Consider the following 10039-nt stretch of genomic DNA (forward strand, 5'->3'; position numbering starts at 1 on the left):
TGTGCTTTTTGGAGCTTCAACAATATCATACCCTTTCGCTTGCATTATGAGGACCTACAGAGCTGAAATATTCTTCTAAAAATCTTCATTTAAATTCTGCATCTGAAAGAAAGTCACACATCTATGATGGCGTGAGGGTGAGTAAATTAATTGAGAATTTTCATTTTTGGGTGAACTATCCCTTAAAGCTGGGAGGGAGAAAGTATTTTAACACCGAAAAATGTCACACTTAACCAAGATCCCATGAAATCACTTAACAAGCAGTTTTCTTTCCTATGTTGATGTATCTTGAAACAGGTGATTTGGCCAGATCAGAGGTCCCCCCTTTTATAATGGCCAATAGTCTCTAGCTATGTCACAGCAATGAACCATGATTTGCTACTTGTTAGTTGGTAGCAGGTGGAATAAGAGGGGAGGGACATTCTCTTTCATTGCATCTTTTTTCCATTCAATGAAAGTGAATGGTGACTGAGAATAACATTCTGCCTAATACATAAAGTATGAGTAAGTAAACTTTAAGGAAAAGGTGCAAATTACTGCATGATGTCACATGAAAAGGGAAGATTGATTAGAGAGAAAAACAGTGGGACTTTAAAACCTCCAGATCCTATTTCTTCACTCGCTGCCCTTTTACCAGGAAGTGTTTAAGAGATGAGACAAATACATTTATTTCTCCATCCCACTCTTTCTCCATCTCTCCAGATTTCTCTCCTCTGACGTCTTCCAGACACAACAATACAGAGAGAGAGAGAGAGAGCGAGAGAGAGAGAGAGAAAGAGAAATGGGTTAAGCTGGCATGTCTAATTTAGTGCTGCTTTCTTTCTCTTCCTCCATTGGTTCGTCTCTAGACAAAGGTTTGCATTCTTTTCTTCCTCCAGTCTCACACCCACCCCTCTTATTCCAGTAAAATGGACAAAGCATAGAGAGGGTGATATAAATACATGAGTTGATATGAGGACACTGGCACTGACTTGAGGAAGAACAAATGGAAGTAGACAAGATAATCATTAGATATGATAAAAGTGATAAATAGTTTAAAAAAAAGTTTAAATAGTAAAAAGTTTAAAGGAGAATATGGCATCAGCTGATTATGCAGAATGCAGATCATTCTACTAAAATGTGCTTTGGATAAGGGATGCTGGTGTGTTGGTACCCACTATGCTGCTCATACAGCAAGACCACAGCTAAACTACTGTAGCAAGATTCTACTGATTCACCAACTTTATAAGCATTGATTTGCTATTAAACCTGAATGAAGCTAGCAGATGAGAATTATAGTGCTGTCCACTGAGGTCCAGATCTGGTGCTTTAACTTGATTCAGTGGTCATAGTACCTAAGGTTAATGCAACTATGAGGCCCTATTTCTTAAAAGACAAGTATAAATAGTATCATGGTGTTATCATGTTTTAGGACACAGGACTACATTTACATTTATGCATTTGGCAGACACTTTTATCCAAAGCAACTTACAGTGCACTTATTACAGGGACAATCCCCCTGGAGCAACCTGGAGTTAAGTGTCTTGCTCAAAGACACAATGGTGGTGGCTGTGGGGATTGAACCAGCAACCTTCTGATTATCAGTTATGTGCTTTAGCCCACTATACTGTGGTAATAACATGTGCTTTTAGGCCTATTGTGAGGCAGGTCCTTACCAGACATCACCGCCAACAACGTCACCTATGGGCACAAACCTACATTCGCTGGACCAGACAGGACTGGCAAAAAGTGCTCTTCACTGACGAGTCATGGTTTTGTCTCACCAGGGGTGATGACTTGCATTTATCGTCGAAGGAATGAATGTTACACCGAGGTCTGTACACTGGAGCGGGATCGATTTGGAGGTGGAGGGTCTGTCATGTGTCACAGCACCATCGGACTGAGCTTGTTGTCATTGCAGGCAATCTCAACGCTATGCGTTACAGGGAAGACATCTTCCTCCCTCATGTGGTACCCTTCCTGCAGGCTCATCCTGACATGACTCTCCAGCATGACAATGCCACCAGCCACACTGCTCGTTCTGTGTGTGATTTCCTGCAAGACAGGAATGTCAGTGTTCTGCCATGGCCAGCGAAGAGCCCGGATCTCAATCCCATTGAGCACGTCCGGGACCTGTTGGATCGGAGGGTGAGGGCTAGGGCCATTCCCCCCAGAAATGTCCAGGAACTTAAAAGTGCCTTGGTGGAAGAGTGGGGTAACATCTCGCAGCAAGAACTGGCAAATCTGGTGCCGTTCATGAGGAGGAGATGCACTGCAGTACTTAATGCAGCTGGTGGCCACACCAGATACTGACTGTTACTTTTGTTCAGGGACACATTATTCCATTTCTGTTAGTCACATGTCTGTGAAACTTGTTCAGTTTATGTCTTAGTTGTTAAATATTTTTTTTTCATTCAAATATTTACACATGTTAAGTTTGCTGAAAATAAAAGCAGTTGAAAGTGAGAGGACGTTTCTTTTTTTGCTGAGTTTATAATGAAAATATCATGTCTTCACAATCTGGATTGTTTTTAGTGCTTCAAAGTTCTGGCCACCATACACTTGCATTGTAAGTATCTACAGAGAAAATTATTATTCAATATTATTATAAAAATCTTAATTTGTGTTCTACAGAAGAAAGAAAGTCATACACATCTGAGACGGCATGAGGGTGACTAAATGATGAGAGAATTTTCATTTTTGGGTGAACTATTACTTAAAGGCCATTTAGCTATATCTAATGCCAAGAAAAGCCAAAAAAAAAAAAAAAAAAAAAGCAGCTCTAAAATGGCATGCCCACTGGTTTCCAAGGTTACGGGTTCCTGCTCTCATTTGTTCAGTTTAGATCTACAGGGACAGGGAACCTTATTGCATATTTCTGTAAATGTGCCAGTTAAGCCATTTCGGCCAATTTTTAGCCCTTAGGCAGGTACAACTAAAAACAGGAAAGATGAGCATATATGAGACAAGGCAATACAAACAAAATTACATACACGCTGACAGCAACACATTTGGGATGTTTGTTGCATGGCATGCGGATGGTAATTATAGAGCATAACTGCATTGTTGACACTGGCTTTGACATTGACAGCAGGACCAATCAAAATGCACCAACAGCTGAATCCCAAATGAGAGCTACTGGAACACACAGCCTTGACTGACAGCTGTTGAATGAATGAAGGGAGAGAAAGACAGGCTAAAGAAAAACCCTGTAAAATGAGAAAATTGAGAATAGATAACAGACGACAGTTTATGTGTGGCACGCATAGACGTAAAAAAAGCAGCAGTGTATACATACAGGAATTTAAATGATTTAATATTTTTTTATATCTTTGCAAATAACAGTAAAAGATGCAAAAATGTCCAGAGAGCTTTGAGAAGAGGGTCTTCATTTTCTGTCCACCTTGCTTAAACATTATCACTGTTTCTTAATCGGATGTTCTGGTTTAATATAAGTAAAAAATAAAATAAAAAAAAAGCTCAATCAACAGCATTTGTGGCATAATGATGATTTCCACAAAAAAAATACTCTTAACTAACACTTTGTTAATATAAAAATAAGCAAAAATTGTAGTTACAGTACAGTAAGTCACTTGAACAATGGAACTGAATGTGGCCAGTCCATAAACATTAAAAACACATACAGGTGCATCTCAATAAATTAGAATGTCGTGGAAAAGTTCATTTATTTCAGTAATTCAACTCAAATTGTGAAACTCGTGTATTAAATAAATTCAGTGCACACAGACTGAAGTAGTTTAAGTCTTTGGTTCTTTTAATTGTGATGATTTTGGCTCACATTTAACAAAAACCCACCAATTCATCTCAAAAAATTAGAATATGGTGACATGCCAATCAGCTAATCAACTCAAAACACCTGCAAAGGTTTCCTGAGCCTTCAAAATGGTCTCTCAGTTTGGTTAACTAGGCTACACAATCATGGGGAAGACTGCTGATCTGACAGTTGTCCAGAAGACAATCATTGACACCCTTCACAAGGAGGGTAAGCCACAAACATTCATTGCCAAAGAAGCTGGCTGTTCACAGAGTGCTGTATCCAAGCATTTTAACAGAAAGTTGAGTGGAAGGAAAAAGTGTGGAGGAAAAAGATGCACAACCAACCAAGAGAACCGCAGCCTTATGATTGTCAAGCAAAATCGATTCAAGAATTTGGGTGAACTCCACAAGGAATGGACTGAGGCTGGGGTCAAGGCATCAAGAGCCACCACACACAGACATGTCAAGGAATTTGGCTACAGTTGTCGTATTCCTCTTGTTAAGCCACTCCTGAACCACAGACAACGTCAGAGGTGTCTTACCTGGGCTAAGGAGAAGAAGAACTGGACTGTTGCCCAGTGGTCCAAAGTCCTCTTTTCAGATGAGAGCAAGTTTTGTATTTCATTTGGAAACCAAGGTCCTAGAGTCTGGAGGAAGGGTGGAGAAGCTCATAACCCAAGTTGCTTGAAGTCCAGTGTTAAGTTTCCACAGTCTGTGATGATTTGGGGTGCAGTGTCATCTGCTGGTGTTGGTCCATTGTGTTTTTTGAAAACCAAAGTCACTGCACCCGTTTACCAATACATTTTGGAGCACTTCATGCTTCCTTCTGCTGACCAGCTTTTTAAAGATGCTGATTTCATTTTCCAGCAGGATTTGGCACCTGCCCACACTGCCAAAAGCACCAAAAGTTGGTTAAATGACCATGGTGTTGGTGTGCTTGACTGGCCAGCAAACTCACCAGACCTGAACCCCACAGAGAATCTATGGGGTATTGTCAAGAGGAAAATGAGAAACAAGAGACTAAAAAATGCAGATGAGCTGAAGGCCACTGTCAAAGAAACCTGGGCTTCCATACCACCTCAGCAGTGCCACAAACTGATCACCTCCATGCCACGCCGAATTGAGGCAGTAATTAAAGCAAAAGGAGCCCCTACCAAGTATTGAGTACATATACAGTAAATGAACATACTTTCCAGAAGGCCAACAATTCACTAAAAATGTTTTTTTTTATTGGTCTTATGATGTATTCTAATTTTTTGAGATAGTGAATTGGTGGGTTTTTGTTAAATGTGAGCCAAAATCATCACGATTAAAAGAACCAAAGACTTAAACTACTTCAGTCTGTGTGCATTGAATTTATTTAATACACGAGTTTCACAATTTGAGTTGAATTACTGAAATAAATGAACTTTTCCACGACATTCTAATTTATTGAGATGCACCTGTAGTTTCAAAAGAATAGCCACAAGACCTAAACATTAGAAGTGTTAACATGAAATCAATGTGATAAAATCTCTAACTAACTTTATCTGTGTAAAAGTGTATCAGATTTTTGGATTAGAGGGTTTCATTGTTATGACAGAAACATTGCAATATTGGTTGTAAGTATAACTACACTGATAAGATTAGTAAGTGATTTTATCACACTAATATCATGTAAGCACATACTGTATGTTTATGTATCGTAGCTATACTTTTGAACGTTTAATGTGTATTTTAAGGTTTATAGACAGGCCCCATTCATTTCAATTGAAAGTGCTTCCTGTAACTGCAATTTTGCTCTGTTTAAAAAAAAGAACGGTGGACGAGTCAAAATTAAGGTAAGTCACGCTAGTCTTTTCAGCTATTAATTACATTTTTCATGTTCATTTATTTATACATTTGGTCAGTAGCAATGTCATAAGCGGGTTACTATTCAGTCAGCCTGTCATTATCACATAAGGTCTTGATCACTCTGTTGAGGTTTATGTTACGCACTGTACATGATTCCTAACGTATATCAGTGTTGAACAGTGTTTTACAGGTATTTCAGCGTTTCCACTCTTTTCAAGGCACAAATTTCCAGGACATTTTATGTGCCCAACAAGTGAAATGTGTGCCTAACAAGTGAAAAAACAAAACAAAAACACATGCGTCCATTTAAATCGAGCTTTTATTTTGGCGTTTCATGTGTTTTTGACAGTAGTTTTAGTTTCTCACCTCCAGATAAACAGTTCCCTACATGGCCTAGTGTGATTATTAATCCCTGTAAAGCTGTGATTTAATTAAATAAAAACATAGTCTGTACGTGCTGCACACTTCAGAGTGCTCTGTCATCTCACATACAGTGCATCTGGAAAGTATTCACAGCGCTTCACTTTTTCCACATTTTGTTAAGTTACAGCCTTATTCCAAAATAGATTAAATTCATTATTTTCCTCAAAATTCTACAAACAATACCCCATAATGACAACAAGAAAGAAGTTTGTTTGAAATCTTTGCAAATGTATTAAAAATTTTTTTTTAAAAAAACAACAACAAAAAAAAAAATCACATGTACATAAGTATTCACAGCCTTCGCTCAATACTTTGTTGAAGCACCTTTGGCACCAATTTCAGCCTCAAGTCTTTTTGAGTATGATGTTACAAGCTTGGCACACCTATTTTTGGGCAGTTTCTCCCATTCTTCTTTGCAGGACCTCTCAAGCTCCATCAGGTTGGATGGGGAGCGTCGGTGCACAGCCATTTTCATATCTCTCCAGAGATGTTCAATCGGGTTCAAGTCTGGGCTCTGGCTGGGCCACTCAAGGACATTCACAGAGTTGTCCTGGAGAAACTCTTTTGTTATCTTGACTGTGTGCTTACGGTCATTGTCCTGTTGGAAGATGAACCTTCGCCCCAGTCTGAGGTCCAGAGCGCTCTGGAGCAGGTTTTCATCAAGGATGTCTCTGTACATTGCTGCATTCATCTTTCCATCGATCCTGACTAGTCTCCCAGTTCCTGCCACTAAAAAACATCCCCACAGCATGATGCTGCCACCACCATGCTTCACTGTAGGGATGGTATTGGCCAGGTGATGAGCGGTGCCTGGTTTCCTCCAGACATGATGCTTGCCATTCAGGCCAAAGAGTTCAATCTTTGTTTCTCATGGTCTGAGAGTCCTTCAGGTGCCTTTTGGCAAACTCCAGGCGGGCTGTCATGTGCCTTTTACTTAGGAGTGGCTTCCGTCTGGCCACTCTACCATACAAGCCTGATCGGTGGAGTGCTGCAGAGATGGTTGTTCTTCTGGAAGGTTCTCCTCTCTCCACAGAGAAACGCTGGAGCTCTGTCAGAGTGACCATCGGGTTCTTGGTCACCTCCCTGACTAAGGCCCTTCTCCCCGATCGCTCAGTTTGTAGGAAGCTCTAGGAAGAGTCCTGGTGGTTCCAAACTTCTTCCATTTACGGATGATGGAGGCCACTGTGTTCATTGGGACCTTCAATGCTGCAGAAATGTTTCTGTACCCTTCCCCAGATCTGTGCCTCGATACAATCCTGTCTCGGAGGTCTACAGACAATTCCTTGGACTTCATGGCTTGGTTTGTGCTCTGACATGCACTGTTAACTGTGGGATCTTATATAGACAGTTGTGTGACTTTATAAATCATGTCCAATCAACTGAATTTACCACAGGTGGACTCCAATCAAGTTGTAGAAACATCTCAAGGAAGATCAGTGGAAACAGGATGCACCTGAGCTCAATTTTGAGTGTCATGGCAAAGGCTGTGAATGCATATGTACGTGATTTTTTTTTTCATTTTTTATTTTTAATAAATTTGCAAAGATTTCAAACAAACTTCTTTCACGTTGTCATTATGGGGTATTGTTTGTAGAATTTTGAGGAAAATAATGAATTTAATCCATTTTGGAATAAGGCTGTAACATAACAAAATGTAGAAAAAGTGAAGCGCTGTGAATACTTTCCGGATGCACTGTACACTAGAGCATGATGATCATGATGAGGTGTTTTCAGTGCATGAGCGATTTATTTCATTAAATCACATACTTCTGCAGTTTCATTATCACACTGGGACATGTCGCAATTTTAATTTGATTAATTGTGCATTCAAACATTCATTTTCATTCTAATATGTTTTATTCCATGACTTTCTGCGTTTTACAGCGAATGCCATTTTTATGACTAGGTTACATAATTCTGTCCATGTTTTCCATATACTACACGTGTTTACAGCGGTATAAACTGATTCCGATAATTGCATTTTTGAAAATTAATTCACATCCAGAGGTATTAAGGCCGAATCACCATGCTACCAACCCAGGGTGTGAATTCATTTAAAAAAAAAAAAAAACATCAATGGTCTGACCGTCATCATTGTCTAAAGTTTATTACTAAAATGTTTTTTTGGTTAGCAGCATTTTGTTGGTGCACAGCAGAGATGAAAGCAGATGAGCAGAGAATCTATGTGACAGGGATTTGTTCACTAAAATATTTGCGAGGACAAATAATTATTTTCCAGGACTTTTCCATGACTGGAAAACTGCATTGCAAAATTCCAGGTTTTCCACGATGAATGGGGACCCTGATTATTAATGTACACAATACTCAATGTACACAATGTACACAGTACACAGCATTCAAATGAACTGCTAATGGAATCACACACACCAGCAGACACTAAACAGAACACGATACAATAGAAAATCCTGAAATAAATGCAGAGCATTTTAACCCTTATGGCTGCAGAGAGCCACTTATTCATCTCTGGTTGAAGAGAAGATGATTTCTAGATTTTGTCACAAGTTCTGCATTTAGATATATATTTAAACATAATAAATAATATAAGAGTACTTTTGTCAAAGTCTAGCATTTTGTTTGAGGTTATTTTTGTCAGTTTTTGCTTACCTGAAATGAGTATAATAACTAGTAATAACCTAATTTATCCCTCGTTGTAACAAGATGTGTGTGTGTTCAGCATTGTAGATGTGTTATGGTCTCACCAATTAATTTTGGTGTGTGTGTGTGTTCTGCATTGTGTCTGATTATTTTTTATTTTTTTTTCAAATTTTGACAAATAATAATAAAAAAAGTTCTGTTTTATAGTCTGACTAGTTCAGTTTTGTGTGTGTGTGTATGTGTTTGTATTTTGCACTCTTGATGTTTGGTAGTCTCACCCCTTCATATCTGTGTATGTTTTTTCTGCATTGTTTTTTTTTAGTTATTTTTTTTATTATTTTATATAATAAATAATGAAAAAAACATCAGTGATTTTTAGTGTTTCCCATTCATTTCCTATGGCTGTCACTTTTGACTGGGAATAGACTGATCAAATCAACTCCAAATTCTTTGTGTGTTCAGATATCAAATGGATGAAAAGTCACCAAGTCTCGTACCCGTCAGATAAAGGAAACCAGTTTTATTGAAGAAACAAAATTGATTTTGGTAAAACATTACCAAACAGTGCATGAGGGTTAAGCAACCAACACTGAGCAGAGCATGCTCCAGGAAGACCAGAACAGATAGAGATCATAAAAAACTGTGTACACAGCCATAAAAGTAGAAAAGCATTACATGCATAGACATTATATCTGATGACATTAGGCCTATATGTCATCAAATACACTCAAACAACACAGCAAAGGACCTCTTAAAACTGTCTGACATCACCATACTCAAGCCATGGACTGCTGCAGCAGCACACGCCTAATGGCAACAGAGCTGACATTCAACAGAGTCACGTCGGGACAAAGGAGTGATCTGTCTTTTCTTCCTCCCTCCATTCTACCCTCGGCTCTTGTTCTCACATGGCAGGGATGTCACAGGGAGCACCAAAACAAGGGATGCAGGGAGAGAGAGATGAAGAGATGCAGAGGAGGGGCACAAAATGCAGAAGAAAGGCATTGTTTGGTCTCAGAAGATGAGTTATTGTGTTGCAGATCTGTGTACTGGTGTAGGAGTGAAGAATTGGATGGAGAGAGAAATTTTGGGAGCTGTTTACTTTCTCTCTTTCTCTAGCCAATGGGGGAGGACAGAGAACGGGTTTCGTTTGACTCATTACACCGATTCTGTGACCTAAACACTCTGAGGGAGTGTTTCAGGCTGTTTGCTGATAAGTTAGTATAACATACACTGTGGTCCTCTGGGTGTGCAGTGGATTATTGACTCAGAAGAAACAGATTCTGGTGGAGAGACCTTTGAATGCTCTCACGCATATTTTGACACTTACTCGTAGGTCAAATGAATACAAGATTTAGGAAAGCAGGAGAAAAGACACACAACATCCACATGTCCTGAGAGTTTGCTGTCT

The sequence above is a fragment of the Myxocyprinus asiaticus genome, chromosome 5, assembly GCF_019703515.2.
Source record: "Myxocyprinus asiaticus isolate MX2 ecotype Aquarium Trade chromosome 5, UBuf_Myxa_2, whole genome shotgun sequence".
NCBI lineage: Eukaryota > Metazoa > Chordata > Actinopteri > Cypriniformes > Catostomidae > Myxocyprinus > Myxocyprinus asiaticus.